We start from the raw sequence: 22,112 nt of genomic DNA, 5'->3' as shown, positions 1-22,112 counted from the left end.
TATTGACACTGAATAAGGCCCAAAGAATTTTAAAAAGAAATCTGGAATTTATTTCATATTGAGAAGACAACAACTGTGTGGACATAGGCTGGATTTTACATGTATAAATTTATCACTTTCATTTCCCTGTATATGCAGCACATAAAAGGAGGAAGGTTGTGTATAATTTGGCACTCTTATTGGCAGCATGAAAGAAAACTATTCTGTCAAAAGCTTAAGTCTAAAATTATCTTAACTTCACCTACAGTGGCTGTGCCACTGTGGTACAGGTTTTAGAGAGCTACTGGAGAAGCACCACTGTTTCTTCCCCCAAGATAGTTTAGAAAATAGCCACACATAATTGCAATCTCTCTGATTTGTTTTTGACCCAAGATGACAAATAAAACTTGAAAAAATCCTGTTTAAATTAAGATAATTAGGTGAGTAATGCCCACCCTGGTTCAACAACTTTTTGTGAGACAAAATAGACTAAAAAAAGTCAAGACTAAAGGCCTACTCCTCTAGAGTATGCACCCCTATCCCACTAGGTCATATTCCTTACAAGACCACATGGATGCATTTGAATTCCCCAAGTTTTCACCTATATATATTATATTGCAGATAAGTAAGACTGAGAGTTAGTATTTTCTTTCCCAATAGTCAACTTTCCTTTCCTGTTCCCTACCACCAGCCCTAAGGGCTAGTGCAGATTGATTAATGAGCTCTACATTCTCATAGTTGCAGTTTTTATCATATTAAAGCTGTAGGGGTTTTTCCCCCCCTCTGCAATAGGAGCAGGTCAAGAATTATGTATGACTGGTTATAGGCTTTGCAGACAATTTTTTTCTGTTACCAGAATCCCCTCCATCAGGTATCCATTTTGTTTTAACTAGTTGTTCTTCATACCAAAGCTACATGTAGAGAGAATTGCTGTACTGTGCCAACTCTTTACACAATGTGGGTGTACAAATGCAATATATAAATACAGATAATACAGTTGGGGGACAGGGGAAATGCTTATCATGATAATGCTTTCCTTTATCATGAAAGTTATTGCCAGAGATTCTGTTATCAAGGTCATTTATTCTGCAAAACAGGGTGCCATTTCTCTACATTTTTGCAGTAACCCATTAAGGCTTTCTTGAAAGAGGAGATCTTTCTGTTATATATCACATTATTTTTTCATAAATAGTCTTGACTAGTTTGGAAGTAGAGTTCTCTCTGGCATCAATAGCTTGCGTTGCAGTTCTGTGTTTCAAGTTCTGTCGTGCTACTGCAGTTGAAGGAAAAATAAAACTGAGCCCTCTTAAGCTATTCTCTTTGTCTTACTATAACTAGATTTGCACAGACCTGTGTATTTCTAGCTGGGCTGTAACCACTTGCAGTGTACTCTTTTTGTTTAGGCACACAGCTAGGAAAAAGTAAAAAGAAAATAAGCTTTCAACAGCCTCAGAACTGTTTCCTTCTATACTTACAGCAATGTGGTAGAATTCTGTTTTCAAATGTTTTATAGATCCAGAGTATTTTTTAATTTAATTAATGTTTAAGTTTAATAAAACAATGCACAAAATCATTATTTTGTGACATTAATGAAGTCTATTTTCTAGCACAGTTTGAATAGGCAGCACTAAAATAGCACTAAAATACATTAACATTAGGTCATCTGCTTTGCATTTATAATAATAAGCTCACATTTTCAGAAAGGATAATCTTAAACAACGTTTTTTTTCAGTGCAAACTGTACATCTTTATCTTAAAATAGATGATGATTAAGGACTAGACAATTATTCTTCATCTCTCAATGATTTAAGGCACAGAGAAAAACCTTTTCTTGAGAGTTCAAGGTGCTAAAGAGGAGTATGTTTAAGTTGGCAGCTCCCTGCCTTCCTCCTTATTTACTAGGCACAGAATTTACTTCATTGTTGCCATCACACTAGAAAATGAGTTTACTGGCTTTATTGCATGTTTGGCCCTTGGTGTGGACATATATATGGTTGAGTTCTCCAGCATTTATGTAAGCATATGCAGAAAAAGAAAATAAAGGACACCCATTCCTCAAGTAGCTAAAACAGGAAGACAAAATGCAATGGCAGGACTCATCTTCCAATAATGGGCTTTAGTGTTTATTTGCCGTAACCTGCACAATGTGCAATGTGATTTCCAGGCATTGAAATAAGCACTTTGCTTGTCCCAAGGAGCTCAGTATTTAATCAGGGGAAAATAAACAGCCAGTAGGAAGAAGAAAAGCAGTAAATATTTGAGAATGTTGACAAAACCCTCTGCTCTTTTCTTCATGTGTATGTAATTTGAAGTTCATTGTTCTTTAAATTTTGAATTGCAATAATCTTTGGAGCCACTGGCTTTAGGATTTTAGTAAAGTTGCATTCAGTATTAATAAAATAAGTGGGGAAATTGGAGCCACTGGCTTTAGGATTTTAGTAAAGTTGTATTCAGTATTAATAAAATAAGTGGGGGAATTGAGTGTAGTTTTTTCTGTTTCTCTTGATATCGAGGTCAGTGAACATTCATCACTTACTTGAAAAGGACTAATATATCACCTCCAAATTCTAATTGAATAAAAAACAGGAAATCCGAAAGCAAAAATCTGGTAAGATTAAATCATATACCCACCCTCTGAAATACCCACCACCAAGCTGAGAGTATTTTTTAAATTATTGTTAATATCCTGTGTATTTCCTCCGCCTACTTTGGTTCCTGTTGTTTCTTTTCACATGCCATTTCTAACTCAATAATCTCCCAGAGTGGTTGTTATACTGAGGAAAGTAGTTAACAATAACTAAAACCATGCCTGTAGCTCTTAGGTTCCCTGTTAATAAGTTGGTATATGAGCTGGCTACAACACCTTAGGCCAAAACTGTCAGACCTTCATCAATTTGAATTATACAAGACATCTCTAGCATTCGTGTGTGGACTGGCTGTTAAAGTAGCACAGGACAGTTCCATCCCGATTTTCTCTGACTTGGTGGTGTACTGCCTGTCACCTTGGTCTGTGGGAAGGCTGCAGCAGAAAACACACACAGGCACTGGCCTTTAAATTCTCATCTGTTTATCACAGCTATCTAGTAAAGGATAATAGTTTACATAAAATTGCTGCGTTTGTAATGGTGAGTAGTAAATCAAAAAGCAATGAAGGATATACTACTGTGCATAATCTGTGGGGTTAACCCAGTGAAGCGGTGTAGGAGTAATCCCTCCCATTCTTCCTCTTTTCATCCCATCCTTAAGGAAGCTGTTAATGTCTTTTGTGTGCTTCTATTAGCTCCTTTGCCTTCTTGCCATAAATGTGATGTTTTACTTCCTCAGTTATTCCCTAAAACTATCTCTACCCAGCTCCTACACTGACCAAGAACTGACCACTTGTGTTAACACCCTGCAGATGCCTGTTACCTCCTTGGGTTTGTGTGCCCAAGCCCTCTGTTCTCATTCTAGACTTTCCTCTTACGGACTTTCACAGCACCTTTTTCTCCCAAGGATTAGTCACTATCTCATGATGTTGTGTACATAAGGAACATCATCTTGCACAAACTCCGAGGCCTCATTTTTCTTTCTCTTCATGATTTACTTGTGTGTCCCAGCATCTTGAAGAGCTGTACCTGTCACTGGGCTTTCTGGGAAGAGCTGCGATTGGAGAACTGTTCCTGCTTTTATTTAGATTTTGGGAGTCATTAAAAGAGCCTGAGATGGACTAAAGGGTATTCAGATGTAGTACTGTTCCAGGCAGCTTCTGTGGCCTTCACAACCCAACCAGTGTGCTGGCAGAGCTGAAACAGCTGGTAGAAGTTAATTGATGTCCATTTCTGCAGTATTCCTCTCAGAAGAAAAATAACTATTCTGTGTTGTTTGGGAACTGAAGATTGAGAAGATTTTCCAAAAAATTACCCAGCCTATATGAACGTTGTCAGGCAGATCTCCTAGGTGAGTCACTGAAATAGATTGTTATAGACACATACTCCCAGGTGATTTGTAAATCAGCATGTGCCTTTTATGCATATCTGGCATCAAGGATAGAAGTACAAAAAGAATATAATTCTTAAATTGTATTAAATGGACTAAGAGTTATCATTATTATTATTATTATTATTACCAAAAAGATTTTATACTTCTATTTTTAAACCCTGTGTAATGCTATGATGCTTCTCCATTTAATTAATGTGCCAGTACAATAAAATAACACACAAAATCACTATTTTGTGACATTAATGAAGTCTACTTTTTGAGCACAATTTGAATAGGCAATTGAACAACAGTGCACTAAAACACATTAAAACCAGGTCATCTGCTTTGCATTTCTAACAATAAGCCCATACTTCCATGAAGGGTAATCTTAAACCACATTTTTTTTTCAGAGCAGCCAGTACATCTTTATCTTAAAATTCCAAATGTTTCAACAATAGAAGATTGTTAAGAACTAGACAATTATTTTTCAGCACCCATTGATTAATGACTTAGTCTATGACACACAGAGAAAGTGTAGAACAAAGGAGTGCATTATAATAATGCACAGGCATTAAACCATCTTCATTAATAGGGTCTTTTTGGATTCTGCTTAGCATGAAACAAAGTATGCCATAAAGAAAGTGAAGTATTAGCCTTAAATATCTCTTTAAACTCACTTGATAAAAATAAAGCCTACATTTGTGCCCTTAATCTTAAAAATGTTTTGTTTTCTGGGATTCACACATTCTCCAAACTAGGTGAACTGCAGCAGGGTTTCTGAGCTATGAATTTAGTTCTGTTCCTATAGGCCATATTCTTCATATTTCATGTATTAGGACATTGCAAAAAAATTTGGCTGTATCATCCTTCCTCTGCATTATAGAGTTTTAAGGTACTGCTCAGCACTATTAACAGAAGCAAAATCTGAGCATTTTTAATCAGTTAACCTGTTAAGACTTAGTAATACAAAACTGTTAAATGCTCCTGATAAGAAATAAGAATGAGCATAGTGAAATTACAGCTTTAACTATAAAAGACTCACCTTTGTTAATGCTCTGTTTCAACTAGAACTCTGTAAGTGCTTTCAGGTTTTAAACCATGAGATGTTTTGGCTCCTCCTTTTATAAATATATGTTTAACTTTGACACCATCCCTCCTCCCACTGATCTTGTCAAAGCTGCTACTTGGAAAGCACATGTCCACGTTTGCAAGACTGGGACCTTAGATATGTCCACTGCGCTCTCCACTTTTTCACAGCTATTAGTACTTAGGGCTTGTTTGTTTGGTTTTTTGTTTGTTTTCAAGATTTTAAGTTAATTTTAAATAAAATAATATTTTTCCCCAGTGCTATCATGAGTCTTTGCTACACGTTAGTAACCTACATCACACGTAACTCAAAGAATGAGGCTAAAATATGAACTAGGCATAGACCATGTTCATAGCACTTGGAAAGGACAGAAGAAGACGGATTATGAAGAGGTTGTTGGAGTTAAGTGAATAATTCACAGTGAATAATTAATTTGACAAACGTAGCCTCTTTGTGCATACAGACCAGATAACAGTCTCTTTCGTTCATTCCTTATTCGGATTTATTCAGTAAGTGTCTTTTGAATAGGGCACAGTAGCTAAGGCATCTCATCATGGATCCAAAAGCATGAATTAAAATCTCTCCCTAGATTCATATTTCACTGAACTCCTCTGAAAACTGAGGTCTCCCCATTTGGGACAAGCAGGCAGCCAGAAGAATCGATGTGTGGGCCAAAAGCCCATCCATCCCAGACCATGGAAAGCCACATTTGTCCCCAGGCAGTCAAACTGAGGGGAGTGGGAAAACACCTTCACAAGAAAATTGCTGTTCAGGATGAGGCTGGCCTCATTGGAGGATCACCGTTCACCCTGGCTGTTTTAGAGTGGCAGGCTGATGGAAGAACACGGCTTTGTTTCCAAGTTTTTTTAAGTTTTTAATGTATTGACAGGACTAAGTCCAGTTCACATGTGCTGCCTCAGACTTTTTTTGCTGCACGCATTTTCTGCGCACACCTACAGCATGCAAGACTCGTGAACTGGAATGCTGTTTGAAGGGAAATCTACTCTTGAGTTGAGACTCCTGACATTTAATGGGAAGTGAGAAATACTGAGAATCACCAGATGAACCCATATCAGGTAGTTGACAGTGAAAAATGTAACTGATACTGACTATAAGCTTTTCAGTTGCATTCATGGGCCCAAAATAAAAGTTTCTGCCCCAAAGACCTTATATACAGAGAAGATGAGAGAAGAACAGGGGAAAAAAGTGAGCTATATAAAACCAGTATGTAGCAGGAATTGTGCCAGGCTAGCTTCAACTGTTAAGACTTTTATTCTTATTCACTTCCCTAGGAAACCTCTACCCGGAAACCTTTTTTCTGATTTGGATTCCATTTGGTGTAATGTCATATACTGCATGCTATATCTAATAATGGTAATTACTGTTGGTTTTGTTTTCTACTCAGATGTAACAATGCTTTGATGAACTGCTTTTCACTTTAATTGCATTAATTTAAACATGTGTATCTGATAAATTATTTACTGACAACTTATCTGGCAAGGACATACATGGTTCAATAGGCACAAGTCACACTGTAGTTTGTACATATTTTATAACATTAATTTGTTGGTCAATGTTTAACAGCTTAACACTAGAACCATTTCATCATGCATGCTATTAGTTTATCAACAAACACTCATAACTTCCAAATGGTAAGCTGTAAAAAAGAAAGAATAATCCTCCCCATCTCTATTAGCATGTGACTGGTGAAAAATAAAATTAATATTAATTAAAATGTATTGATATCACAAAGCAATTGTGATTTTGAACTTGCACATGAAAGAGAAAGTAGTTTTCTGCAAAAATTTAGAAAAAAAATTTCTTTATACTATCAGAGATACCCCAAGTAAATTAATTCAAGAGAAGCCCAGAGTCATAGGTATTGCTTTTTCATCATTTCTTTTGATGAAAAAGAAAGCCAAAAGCAATTATTAAGTTTTTTCAGGTTTCTAGGCTTTAATTTGCTTAATTTTATGTCACATCAATGACAAACTCAATGATTTTGAGGATTTTAAGTAGTAACTTTAGATAGTCCCATTTAGGTCATCACTAGACAGGTTGACAGCTCCCATCAGCTCTGGACACTGACCATTCTTTAAGCCTTGTTTCCTCCAAGTGCATACTAGAATTAAACTGAGCCTTTAGAACCAAGGATTTGAAGGACATTTCACTGGATTCTGGGTCAAGGCTGGTGTTTCTGCTCCTCTGCCTGATACTCTGAGCCTTAGGGCAAGCAGGAGCTTGTCCACACTGCAGCACAACATTGGGACATCACAAAAACCACAGAGCCAGGATTTGGTGTTAAGAGTGAATCCCACCCAAGGATCATGAGTAGCTTCAGAGTTTGATTTCTGTCACAGCCACAATTTCATTGCTCTTATCACACAAATTATTTCTGTTAGTTTGAGTTTCTTCCTGAATCACCTCACTGGAACTTTTTTCTTCAGTGATAATTAGAGGGAGCTTAGAGGAAACATTTCCGTCACATAGAAAGAGATGACTTTAGGAACTGACCAAAGCTATGTATCTTTGACAAACTATGAGAGCCATAATTTACACAGAAAGAGACCACCAGCAAGACATATGCATAGAGATGGCTTATCCAAATCCTTCTCAACTTTGGCTTATTGGTTTGTTTACTTCAGAAGACAAATTAAGCTTTGATAAAGTTTTTTCTCTTCTTGAATAGTTTTGCCATAATGTTTTCGTACTGTACACATATTTTTGTGATTTATTTTAATGGAAAGTAATTTTATTAAAGTGTTTTCACATATGTTCCTTGGGCAGGAGAAGTGTAGCTACAAATGCCTTTTAGTGGCTGCTTTGAAGACTGAAATCCACTCTCAGAAGGTTGAGTGGCTCCTACACATAAGCAGTAGATGGTTCCAGGCAGAATTTGACTTTAACTTAGGCAGCCAGAGGAAATCAAAATGAGGCATAATCCACACACTCGGTTTGTGCCTTGCCTTCCTTCCATACTGTCACCTGCTGGAAAAAACGAGTGCTTTTATACTGACCCATAACATTTGTAATCTCTTTGCAACATTACTGTTTGTACAAGAAGAGTGGTCAAATAATAAGAGCTACACCAAGTCCTGATGCTGTTATTTTGAGATCTTGGAATTTCACGAAAAGTCATCCTGTTCTAAGACTGGGGTTTGGTTTAGATTTTTTTCCATTTCATAAATTTACATTAATTTCTTCTCTTTTTAAATCCTTAAAATCACAATTTATTTTAATTCACATAGTCTGTTGCTGAACACTGCTGACCCCTTTCTCATCCAGTAGATTCTTCCCTTCCTTGGAGTTTTTGCAGGGGACTGCCTGCCACAGCACCGGTTTTACAAAGAAAGAAAATATCCACTGCTGATTTGTTCCTCTCAGCCAGCCCAGATATCTGTGTGATTTCATTCATTAGTGTAGAAATTAGTCCATTATTAGTCCATATTGGGTGCTCTTTTTCAGAAGGTAATGACAGTGCCTAGTAAAAATGGGCCCAGATTTGTAGTGGGTTCTGTGGTAACAGAACTAGAGCCTGACTCCCAATTTGCGTTGTGAGTTCTATTCATTACAGATGAATAAATGTCCACAGCATGAAAACAACAATGAAATGGTCTGACTAAATGTCTGACATCATGCCAAATTCTTGATATTCCTTAATTCACTCACTGATGTCTATTCTTATCCTGAATAGTACTTGAATTTACAATCTGGTATCAGTTGTTGAGGCCGTTCCCATTCTAGCCTATAGCTCCATTGCATGTCTTCCCTCATAAAAACCATCCATTTTTCAGGCCTTCCCTACATCTCTCTCTTCAATTTGATAGCTTTTTTTGCCCTTGGTCCACAATTTTCCAAATGTGCAGTGCCCAGAATCACACACACTACCTGAGGACTCAGCAGTGCTAAGCAGGTCAGAAGGATTGCTTTCTGAGCCCAGTAGATGGTACTCCTGTTTAGATAGTTCAATACAGTATTTTCTAGTTTTGCAGCAGAGTGATGTTGCTGACAAACACAGGCTGATTGAGCCAAAATGCCGGAAATATAGCCCCAGAAAATGATCCTACAGTAGGCAAAAGAGATGACCTAGACAAGTTCATTGATACTCATCATATTTTTCCTCTGTATTATGAATACAGTTCATACTGTAACTATAGTCAGTATTATATCAAATCTTGTTCATATTAAAGTTTTGCATTAAACCCTTATTGGCTTCAGCATCAATGGGAATGAGTTTGTCATTTCTGTTGATTATATAGAGGCACTTAGTTATACTTTTCTTTTTATAGTCTATTTGCAATGAACCATAGATGCATTCATAAAAGATAAGAAGACATCAGACTCAGTACTTTCAATGCCAAAAATATAAGTTGACGCTCTTTCAACTAAGCAGAATGCTGTCAATAGAAATTAGTGGTGTAAAAAAAGTCGTGCACCACAGGGAGATGCAATCAAGGCTTTCGCAGACAGATATCTTAGAATACTTTTTATTTTACGTGGCCTTAAAACTTAAGCAAGTTAACTCAAAATGCCCTTTATGAATTAGTAAATATTATCTCACTGCTGTATACATGCTCTAAAGCATTTCCCTTTCTACTTGGATGTTGCCTCTCCTTTCCAGGAGGCTAGATAAAGCTTCAATGCAATCTGAATCTTTGTGATTAAAAGGCTAATTTATCATTTCCTAAAAAGAAGAATCACGCTGTCATAGGAGGACAGTGGGTTGATTTGGAATACCTGTCAACCACAAAGGAAATCCCTGCAAACAGTTAAAATAATTGGAAAAATTGCAAATTTATTTACAGATTTCTTAACATTTTGTCTTTACACTAACACAACAATGATTTTTGACCTTAGTAGCTTTCCCCAGCACAGGCAAACAAGCTTTGAATTATTGTTCTGCTGCAATGTAACAATTCCATTGCTCTGACCCTTGGTGTCTTGCAAAATACAATAGAACAATAATTGTCAATCCTTCCTATACAATGTGCTAGATTTGACAGAGGTCAGCATTAGCTACAAGACCTTTGGCTGATGCTCAAAGAGGTAATATCTCTTCTCTAGTTCAGTTGATAAAACATTAAATAGAATCAATTTTTGCCATGCTTTTGTGGAGACAGAGATAAAAACAGTTTTTACACTGTAACATGTTTTTTAATAGACAGAAAATAGATGACAGTATAGCTCAAAGTGCTTTGGTAAATATACTATTTAAATGTCAAAAGTTTTTATTCTTCTGAAGAGAAATGCCATAATTCTTCCTTCCAATTTGCAGTGTGATGAATCTAAGAAGGCTTTGCTTTGTGCAGAAAATAGAGGATTTTGTTGCAGATCTTACATGAGTAATACATGAAGGAAAAGACTGACTCATAGACATTTTGTGTCAGCATGTGATTTGTACAAAGCAAGGACATAATCTGACATGGAAATAAAATGTGTGGTAGATGCTCCTCTTTGGCACCATGGAGAAGCTGGTGGCAAGGTCAGCAGCTACGATGTCTAAGCTCCTCACGTTGTAAGCAGTTGTTAGTTAAAATTTTGCTTCGGTGCTACAGCCTGAGTCTTTTGTCTGTCATCTCTGAACATTTTAATCGAAAAAGCTTAAGAGAAAGAGACATTTATGGCACGCAGCAGTACTCCATATCTGTGGGGGAAATCAGACTTCAAGACCAGAAAGAAGAACTGGCATATGAAAAGAAAGCACAAATTTCTCATAATTCAATTTAATAGCATTATTCCTTTTGGTATATTTCTAGACTGTGCACATAAAACTGTCTAATGTTGAAATAAACAGCAACAAAAAAACCTCTCCTTGTGATTACTGTAAGTGTATTCCCTAGTCTTTACCCATACAAAACATGAAACCACACAAATCTTTGCTTCCCACTTCTGTTGCATGATGCTGAATATACCACTTTGCATATGCTGTCAGCTCAGGTTCATAAAGATTGGGGCCAAAAAAAAGCACCATTTTTCGATCAAGAAGCTGTCTGTTAGAAAACAGCTATTTCACAAGACCATCATTTGACACTGAGCTTCAGCATCTACTGTGATCTCCATGAAAAACATAAAACCAGAATGTGCTTGAATTACAGAAATCCCAGCCTTTGCAAGATTTTCCTGCAGCACATTTGAGAACTTTCTCTGCGCTGGGATGCTGCTGGTCCCGAGTTCACTGTTACACAGGGAAGGCATGCACTTCTTTAGGGCAGCAAATGTGACAACAAGGGAAACAAGGTGGAAAACAATCACTCGGAAGATCTTTCATCTTTTGAGAAGCATCTGTATTATGCTTATTCACACAGAAACTATGCTGCCATACTGGTGGCACTGCACATACTAGCAGAGTCAAGCACTATCTGTGCTGAGCCTGTGTGGCAGGATTTAGACATTGCTTCAGATCTGTTTGCTTCTCCCATCTCACCCCATGCCTGTCCCAGTCTGTCCTCATCCCCATTCTGATCCCTGTCCTCGTCCCTGCTTCCTTCATCTTTACTTTCTGTAAACCCAGCAGTGACAGGCTCTGTCTGCTGATACAGAAGTGGTTCTACAGCAAGATAACAAAGGAGATAATTATCTAATTGCAACTTGTGATGGAGACAAAAGGTCTTTGCAAAGTTTACTGAAAAATGCTTCCTGGAGTTCAGGTGTCTGTGTCCTTCATTTCCCCCCTTGCCAAAGGTTGAGCTCACCTAACTGTACCGTCCAACAAACCTCCTATGTCTTCAGTGTGCTGTCAGTGATGTGCTTGGTTTTAAAGACAGGACAGCTAAAACACTTTAATTATGAGGTTGCCCACTCCTAGTCTTGGTCAGGTGGTCCCTGGGTGTGAATTTCAAAAAGTATTATGAACCATGTTAGCAATTTTGAATAGTAATTATTTTCTCCAAAAACTAAATGCTGACCTATCATGGGATAGAAGAGCAGCAGAAGACTGGCCTCCCTGTCCTAAGGAAGGGATTTGTGTTTCAGAGATTCCTGCTTCAAATAGGAACAATCATCAGTACATTTTTCACAAATGAGTTGAGGTGCAAACAGTTATCCCTAAGCAATTTAATTTCACTTGAAAAACAAATGGAGAAGCAATGTATCCTTTAGCAGAAGCACATTAGAGGGAGCCAGGAATGGTAAGTAAGGGAAAAAGCAGTCAGAAAGGAAAGTAAGGGGAAAACCAGCTGAAAATCTGCTGATAGTCTCTGGAGGAAAAAAAAAAGCCAACCTCTTGAATGTTGGTTAAATATGTGGTATAGAAAGATGTAACAACGAACACAAACATTTATTTTCAGACAGTATGGGAGTGAGGTTTATGAAGGAAAGCAATCTGTAATCAGTCCTTTTTTTCTCCTTCCTACATTTCCAAATGATTAACTCAATGCCAAACTAGCTATCTATCCTGCCTCTAAAAGAGGCACCTGGCAATTACATCTCTGCAAAGGTGCATGGTTTCCTTTGTGGCTGTGTGTGAAAGAAGCAAAATACCCACTTTCATCTTTGCATCTGAGTGCATTTGTACTACACACATACATGGGATTTTTCTACAAAGACAGGAAGGCAAGGTCTGTTTTTTCATCATGCATTTAAAAGTGAACTCTCACTGCAAGCACGGGGCTTTGTAAGCATGAGAGCAGCTTGCTCTTGGCTTCGCACATTTATTTCTCAAGAACCCAAGCGCACTGAGTAAATATGCACATTTTAGAACTAATATTACTAGGGAGGGTACACTGGTGGTTGTACATATGCATCTGTCCGTTTACCAATACTATTGCTGGGAGGTAGGGAGAAGAAACGCTGAAACAAGAAAGTCTATTACCAGGAAAGGTAAAAATTTAGTGACACAATTTAGTAAACTGTATGAAGCATGGCATTCAATGCTCAGGAAAACGCCCAGATATTCAGGTCCTTATCTAAAGTATGTCCAAACTATCTGCACTTCTTGGGTCTGCAAAGCTGAACTGGAAATTGGACAAGACAGGCTTTTCTGGTACTGCCTGTTTCTGGCTTTGGCAGATAGCGGATGATAGCATCTCTCTTTACACACTCCTGCAGAGCAGCAGCACTCCAGGGCTAGCCAGGAAGCACAGTGATGTGCAGGAGAGATAACAAAGCCCAGGATTAACTACGGCAGGCCCTTGCTTTTGTTCCCAGGGGAGGTCATGTCCCATGTGCCCGTTTGTGTGAAGAATGCAGCCAGTCTGAACTCCCAAAATGTCTTCTTCCCACCCAGCGGTGAGGCATTGTAGGCTGCTGTGTGGTCTTTCTCAGTGCTGCCTCTGCAGAAGACGGGCAATCCATTCGTATCCACAAAGATTTCTCCTACATAACGAAGGCAAACAATGGAAAATTAAAAGCAGGGGATTCCACAGATACCAAATCGACCAAATCACTCATAGGCTTAACTCCTGGAACACCTTCCTGTGTCAGAAAGTGTGGTCACCTGGCAAAACTGAGATTTGTGTGGCATTTTGCTCACTATTTGAGGATTCAAACCCCGCTGAGGACTCCTCAGAGTTTGGGAAATACCCAGACTGGGACCCTAGTCCCAGATTCAACTAGAAGCTGCCTGGCCTAAATAAACCAGAAGAAAAAAGACAGCTTTTGTTCACTCTATTGGGAAAAAAAAAAAAAAAAAAAAAAAAAAAAAAAAAAAGAAAGAAAAGAAGGAAAATTATCAAGAGCTTGAAATTTTTTTGCCTTGAATTATTTTCATTTGTAGGTAGGTTCATTTGCAAAAACCAAACTGATTCTATATAACAATTATAGCAAGCAGCCACACTGAGTGATTAAAAACAAGGTTACAGAATAAATACTGATCTACTTTTATAGTGTATTAGTAAATACATCGAGCAAGTGTTGTGTTTAGTGTAGCTTTTACTTTAATCATAAAACTGTACATTTCAGGGCTAAGGTAAAGGAAAACATAAGATTGCCTGGTATTATGAAAAGGGGGAAGGGATGTATGGAGTGTTCATAAATAGCTGAAAGTATTGATCAGTGATGGTGAATTACCAGTGAACTGTACAGAGCACTGAGTTACCTCCTTGTCTTTGACTAGGTTCAAATGTTAAACTTAATCTGCAAACCTTTAAATGGGATTCAGAGCCAAGAGTCTTGAAGACCTGAGGTTCCAGAAAACGACTGCTGAGTTTGATCCAAATGTCAGAACAAAATGCAGAGAAGGACTTCATATTGGACTTGGAGATGAAATTAAAAATCAATGAACACTTTCTAGATATTCTTCTCTCCTTGAATATTAATAAGTGGGTAGAAGAAATAGTAGCATCTGTAGAATTATCTGTATTAAGACTGTATGTGTTCAAAAGCTTTTTTCAAGGTTTTAAAAAAATTATTTCATATATTATAAATATTTCTTTGAGCATAAAAATAAGAAAATGAGAGGATTTTCTACTTTCCATGTATGATTTTTTGTTTCCTGAAAGAAAAGGCTTTTGTCTTCTGTGGGGGGGGAAAGCATGTTTTTTTTAAAAAAGAAAACAGAGAAGTTTCACCCTATTTCTTACAGGACAAGCTCCGCTGTTCCGCGTGTTTAACGACAGCCTGCTTTTAACGACAGCCTTCCTAATTCTCAAGTAAATTGAGTTTTCACTGTTTTCTTGGTCCACTTGGGAGGTGGGCACCGACACTCCGGATCAGCTGCTGGCGGCGAGGGCTGCATTGTAATGCAGAACAAATGAGGGCTGGATACGTGCCCTCCTCGCATTCAGCCGCCACTGCTGCCACTTACAATTACAAAGGACAAGAGCAGGAGACACTCCAGCAGCGGGGAAGCATGACCTGCGAGCCGCAGCTCATTTCGCACTGCACTTATTCAATACAGCGCTGCCCTATAATTTCCTATAGCATGGTTATCTGTTCGCCGGTTACACACTCACACCTTCATTATGCCCCCGGCTGCCAGCGCCGGCTGCTTGTCACATCTATTGATTGCAGCCGGGCTGCAATTTGCATGGATCACTCGCGACTGTCCTCAGCCAGACCGAGACCCTGCCTGGGACTGACAGCCCAGGGACTGATATCCCTCCTATAGGGACCGGTACCTCATACAGGGCTGATAGCACTCGTAGGGATTGATGCCCCCTATAGAGACCGCTAGTCCTGCCTCGGCCTGATAGCCCTGCTGAAGTGTGACACCTCTCGTGGCGACTGATACTCCTGCCGGGCAGCGATGCTCCTGAGAGGCACTGATGCCCCGTACCGGCACTGATGCTTCTTAGAGGGACTGGTACCCCTGCCAGGGACTCTGCCAGGACTTTGCCAGGGAATGACGTCCCTTCCGAGGGGGCAGCAGCCAGCAGGGTCTCGCGGAGGGCTCTGGGCAGCTGCGCCCAGCAGCTGGCAGCCCCAGGCAAGGATCACGACACCCCATGGGAAACCCGATGCATGAGCACCTGAGAGAGACTGTCCTTGCACTGCAACAAGCACAACGCTTCGAATTTCAGAAATTCACTGTGATTGTCTCATGGATAGCCACAAGGAACTGGACACCCAAATCCCTCTGCCAATCGTTTGGCGTTAATTTCCACAATTACTGGGTGGGTGTTTTAGCACACAGGCTTGAGGGAAGACTGAGATACAGGGAACAAAAAAGGGAAATCGTATTAGATGAATGTCAGTATTGTCTGTATTGCACTAGGTTTTCTATTTCCCTGTCACAATAAATGAGACTATCAGAAGGTGCAAGTACATCTGTGAATCTGAGGGTGTCTCCTGCAAATGCAAGCTGGCATGTCAGCAATCCCAGCTGGCACATGCAAGGAAGAGAACATCCCACAGCTGGGGGGTTGTGGACTTGTACTGAACTTGGGATGCTGTGCTCTGACCACGTCTGTAGATGTGCAAACCTGACTGAGATGTCAGTATTTTGCGGGGGCTAAAGAGATGCAATACTTAATTCCATTTGTGTTTAAGTCAGTAGGACAGGTCTGGTGTCTTTGGCGGCAAGCAGGACTGGATCTGATATCAGAATTAGCTGAAGATCTCTGTCTAAAAACTGTTTAAGTGGTTGCACAAACAGAAGACAACAAGGTGATCAGATGGGGCTAAGAAAAGCACTAATTGCTGTGTTCCAGGAGGAACATAAATAGCCTCTTGAAAGGTTTGGTGAATCATTTGCCCTTTCTCTCACGCACCTTTGTGTTTCATGGAGAGGTTTTGTGAGATTTTGGCTGCAGAAGGAAGGAATCCAAGCTATCTGAACCAACGGTGGTAGCTCAGCGGGATAACAAAATCCTCACATTATTGCAGAGCAGGCAACTACGCAAACCTTTTCAAATCCTCTCCACAAGCAGAGTGCAGATAAAAGCAGGCAGCAAAATGTTTCTGAAATTATCTGTGATGGAGTAAAATCATGCATCATTTCATGAGGGATGCTGAATCAATGCTTATTACTTACAAGTAAGGTGTTTAAATCCTTCAATGGGTATGGGAAGAAAAGAAAGGGAAGGAAGTGTCTGAGATGAGCAAAGTAAATTGCACCATGAATCTAAAATAAATCCATCCTAATTATTCTTATTTTAAATTGTAACATACATATTCCTGATCATACTCTACCCCTTCCTTTCAGTTTATGACACTGTTTAACATACTGATCCATTTGTTTCATTTTGTCTTCTCCTTTTCTCTTGCGGTCACACACAGCATTTTAAAGAAGGTACACCAGTACATCTAAAAGCCACAGCTTGCAGGAAAACAATCTAATCCCAGGAAAATATTGGTAAATGAGAATTTCGTCTTTGTTTTCAGGGTGAGAAAAATCAAGTATCCATTCCTTAAAAAGAAGAATTAGCACAGCTGTTTTTGAGAATTAGTTCTGAAAAAGGCAATCATGCCTCAGCTTGGTGTTAATGATTTCAAATTTTCAACATTAATACATAACAATTCTCAGTTCAGAATTCTTCAGTATCTATGGTAATGCAATGCACTATAATTTTATTTATTGTTGCATCAAAATAGATGATATTAAACTACAGCATCCTACATAGAACTGTCTGGAGTTATTGATATGGTTGGATACTGTACTTCTATTCCCATGACCCAGAAGGCCATGAGAATCATACTACACCTAGACATTTACCTTTAACCATTCCTGCAATAAAGAACACACTGTCACTTTAAAAATTTACAGCTGAGGTCAAGGCCACAGGAATCAAACAAGCCCACACAAGCAGGGGTTGGTGAGGAGAGGTCATCCATGTGTCAGTGGGACCACAAAGTCCAGGTGGCGGAGGCAGGGCAAGCTGCTCACCTCTGTTTTGAGACCCCACACAGACAATGTTGTACATGGTGGCCTGAATTTTGATAGTCACTAATATTTGTATTTTTAAAAGGAATCCAAAAATAGCTAACTTGTGACATGATTGGAAAATGTGCTGTACTGTGTGTGGGCTTCTCTGACAACAGCAGAGTTCAGTCTGATACAAATCAGGGCACCATTTCAATTCTTCTGCATGAGCAGAGTCACTTCCATGGATGAAGAGAGAGAAAGGAAGAATCCTACTAAAACTTCCTAAAGACCTGATGGCTCATGTTTTCTATCCAAATTGTCCTCTGAGCTCAAGGAAACTACGCTCCCAGCCTCCTACCTCAGTATGATTAAGGAGCATCCTGTATAACAAACACCACTCTAAATTATGATTTTTCAGTATTTTTAGTTTTTCCCAGAACTTTTTATATGACTTGTTTAAATCCAAGAGCAACGGTGAAGATAAAAGAGCAAGAAAGCTTTCTTGTGCTATTTCAGTATTTGCTGAAACTAATAATTCAGTGTCATATGTGATGATGTAGTAAGTCAGCAAACGTGAAATATCTCTAGGGAGCTCTTCTGTTCTGCTATTTTTTTCCTACCCAGTGCTTCTGGTTGTCAACAGAAAAACATAAAATAAATTTTCAGATTCTAAATAAGGCATCTTACATATGATCCTAATACTTCTTTCTGGGAAAAAAAAAAAAAAAACAGTCCAGCACTGATGTATAATTTTCTTTAACTGTTTCCCCTTTGATAAAGATGTAACAGGAATTGAGAATTTGAAAAGGATGTTTATTAAACTGATTCTATAAATGGAAATATATATATTTTAAACCCCAGGATTCAGTAGAATACTTTGTACTTTATACTGGTGTTATTTTAGTCTTACTCTCCGTTGTCCCACTAAAAAAATCTAGGGAGGAACAAGTCACAGCCATAAAATTTTACCTATTTTTTAAGAGAAGGTCTACTTTTCCCAATTTTGGATAGTTTTAGGATTCAGAGAAACACTGAAAAATCCCAGGTTGCCATAGCTTCACTCAGTGAAGCTATTCAATTCTCTCGTGTTTAAATAAGAAAGGTGTTTCCAAAGTGAAGTTGATGCTACCATCTGAAGGCCTGTCTATCTCCAGTTGTGTGCCAAGGAGTGCAGGGGGCCAAGACTCTTCACTTAGGTCTTCACCTGAGTCAAATGCAAAGATTAAATGGGAACAATCCAGGCTTAGGTCTCCAGTCTTATGGTTAAATGACAGATTTAAAACTGTATTCCCACTGAATCTTTCCCTACTACTAAACTTGACAGAGTTCACATCTGCAAATTTTATTCCAAAACTGTCCAGCAGTAAAGAGAAGTTCATTATTTTAAAGTAACTCTTTCCAGTTTGGCTAAGGTTTTATTTGATACAGCACTTGTGTTTTAAGGCTTCAGTGGCTGCCTGTCATTGTCATCCTGTAAAACTGATCTTTACTGGTACGACACATAGAAATTAATGCCTGAATGTCGATTCAGTGAGAAAAACTAAGGGAAGAAGGATTTGGACAGAGGGCAGAAACAAAGCTGAAGGGCTCCAAAGCTACTACTAATTAACATGGTAAGTGCAGAGTCACCTAGTCACTCTGCAGGAAATTGTTATTAAGTATGACTTTATCCATTTCCTATATAAAGGAAGGGTTCAGGATTCACCACCGATATGGACACATTGGGCTTTAACAGGTTTACCCAAGATCTTAAAATAATGTCTTCGACTTGCATCTGTATGATGAGGATGGACTGAAATTTTTGGTCATATGAATCATTCAGAGCTATCAGGCAGTTCTTTGGGACTTCTAGGGTAAGGGAGACATAGAGATTAATTACTGTTCTCTCTGTGTTTATTGATACCCCTGCTCCTCTTGATGTATGTTTAGGATCTGTCCTCTGTCTTTGCTGCCACTCAAGTTTTCCTGAGTTGTCTGTGGACATCATTCTCCTCCAGGAACTCAGTTGTTGTAGAAGACCTACATGCAAGCACCTCTAGGTATCTCTTTTTCCTGCAGATAGAGGCTTCAGCACCTCTATTTTTCTGATGCCTATCTGAGGACAATGAAGGAAAATCAGTTGGAGCACAGGGGAAATAAAATTAAGGGGAAATTGATGTGGGAGGTAGAGGATAAACCTCTAGTATTGACTGCATTGCATTCTACCTTTCCCTTACTCATGATAGTTGAAAGAGTTATTTTTTAATTCAGGAACTGCTGCTGTTTTTTCAGTGTTGCTGGTGGGTATTTATTTAGATCTGTGATGGCAATCATAGCTCCATGATGTTTCTTTATTCACATTATAATATCATCTAGACATCTCAAGCAAGAATTGGGGGTCCATATTTGTAGGAGCTGCATCCAGACACAAGATAAAGACAGTATTTACCTTAATAGTTTAGTGATAACCAATGAAACAAAACTTACAGGGAGTAATGTGGCTTGCTGTCATCTTGAAGAACATAAGTACTTAGGCAACTTACCTAAGGTCATGACTGTCAATTTGAGTTAAGACCTGGCATCAGACCGATGGTGTTCAAACCCTGTACTAATTCCATGAGGATAGTCTGGTATAGTAGGAAAGTCTACGAGAGCAATCATCAAGGGATGACCATCTACATTTACCAGCACATCATAATTTAGAACCATCCTACAGATCACAGAATCACCAGGTTGGAAGAGACCTCCAAGATCATCAAATCCAACCCATGCCCCAACACCTCAACTAAACCATGGCACTGCGTGCCACATCCAATCTTTTTTAAAACACATCCAGGGATGGTGATTCCACCACCTCTCCAGGCAGATAATTCTAGTACTTAACCACTCTTTCCATGAAAAACGTATTCCTAATATCCAACCTATATTTCCCTTGGCGCAGTTTAAGACTGTGTCCTCTTGTTCTGTCAGTTGCTGCCTGGAGAAAGAGATGGTTCTAAATGAAAAAGGATCAAGTAGCTGCTGAGTGCAGCCATCAGGAGAAACAGGAGTCAGAACTTAGAGCTAGATTCAAATCACTCTACATCAATTAGATATCATCTAGGAAATGAAATACAAAAAGGTTTTTAAAAATACGAGGCAGCCTTTATGTTATTTGCTTTTCTCTACCTGCAGTATGTACCCTCCATGACTTCTGAATGGCCATATTGCACACAGCAAACAACCTTCCCCAGGCAAATCATTGCATCACATGGTCTATGAGAGGGATGTACAAGGATAAATAATAATTTTTATGATCTGCACTATGAAGTTTATAAGTTAGTTCTTTCCAAAAAAATATTTTCTTTATTTTCTCAATGACCTTACTCTGATGTCTGTCATGGGGTGCTCAGTAGGGGCTGTAGGGCCTTAAAAATCTCAGAAATTTGCACCTGACTGTTGCTACTGCTGGCCAGCTGTCAGAAAACATATGCCTCTACAGCAGCCTTCTTGTATTTCCATACACTTCTCTGCATTTATATTCTGCACTGTTGTGTTCAGCTTTGCAGTGATTATATACCACATAAATCTGAATGCCTTTTGAAAAGTATGTTTAAAAATAAGTTGTCTTGGGATGACTTAATGATGTGTATCCCATATCGCTGTTCTATGCCCAGAATTTTTTTTTTTTTGCCTTTTCTGTGCCTTTAAACTGAGCCTGAGAGGGGGGAGAGAAAAAAACCCAGCAAACTTTCAAAGCAGATTACGGTTTTGTTTCAAGGACACACAGATATACACACAGACTCCTCTCTGCGTTCTGCAGCAGCAAGAGCAGAGGAAGCGTTGCTTGCTCTTCAGCCAGCTTTCGGCCAGCTTTTTCAGCTCCTTTTCCTCTGAAGAGTTAAACTTTTGCTTTCCTGGGACTTCATTTTTCTTTCCTTTTTTCTCTGCTGGACTGTTTCAGCATCAGAACACATCAGGAGGACTTTCCACCGAGGCCTTGGCCCTGGAGGTGGGCCCACCACAACCCAGGTCTAAGGAGGGGAAGAGAGATCTATGGAAGGACTCTGAAATTTTCCCAGGTTTCTCTCAGCAGATCAAGAGGTTTTATTATTTAGCGTTATTATCCTTTTCCAGTGTGTTTGTTAAATAAATAGTTTTTATCTCTTTCACTTTCCTTCGAGGAAAATTTATTTTTTCCTGAGCCTGGTGGGGGAAGGCTGGTTGTACCTGCCTTCTATCAGAGGATATTTTTCCTCCAAATTTGTCCAAACTGGCACATAAGTTGACAGAAGATTGCAAAAAAAAACTCCTTTTGTAAAGCCATTGGATAGCACAGAAATCTGATGAATCTGGCAGGGGATCTAGCCAGAGGTTAATGCAATTCAATACACTTTTCTGTTATTACACCTTATCCTCAGCCACTGTCCCTAACAAGGTCAGTGACTGCTGCTGCTGCAGGTCTCAAGGAAAAGGCTGTAACACTAAACATATGTCGGCCTGCAAATGTAAACTTTAGTCAAATTATACTTCCATAATAACTTCTTTAAACTGTAGCACAGTACATTACTGAAATAATAGCAATAGCTGTGCTGTAGTATTTTTCAGTACTGCCTTAATTCTGTACAAGGCAGCTACCGCCAGATTACTCTATAAAACATTTTTAGAGTCCCAGAGAACTTGGTTAAGGTTTCTCATGACATAGGCTTGCAGCATTCATTTTAGAAGATGGTAGTCTTTCATCAAAAATCCTGCAAGTCTTTGTAATCCACTTGGCGGCTATGGGGAGAATTTATTCATCATTTAATTTTTGGAAGTTTTCCAAACTGAATAGATTAGGGTGAAAAGTATATTGTGTGCAAGCAGCCCATGGTCATTTTAGCTTTCCTT

The sequence above is a fragment of the Coloeus monedula genome, assembly GCF_965178545.1.
Source record: "Coloeus monedula genome assembly, chromosome: 1".
Classification (NCBI taxonomy): Eukaryota; Metazoa; Chordata; class Aves; order Passeriformes; family Corvidae; genus Coloeus; species Coloeus monedula.
This window is presented reverse-complemented; position numbering follows the sequence as displayed.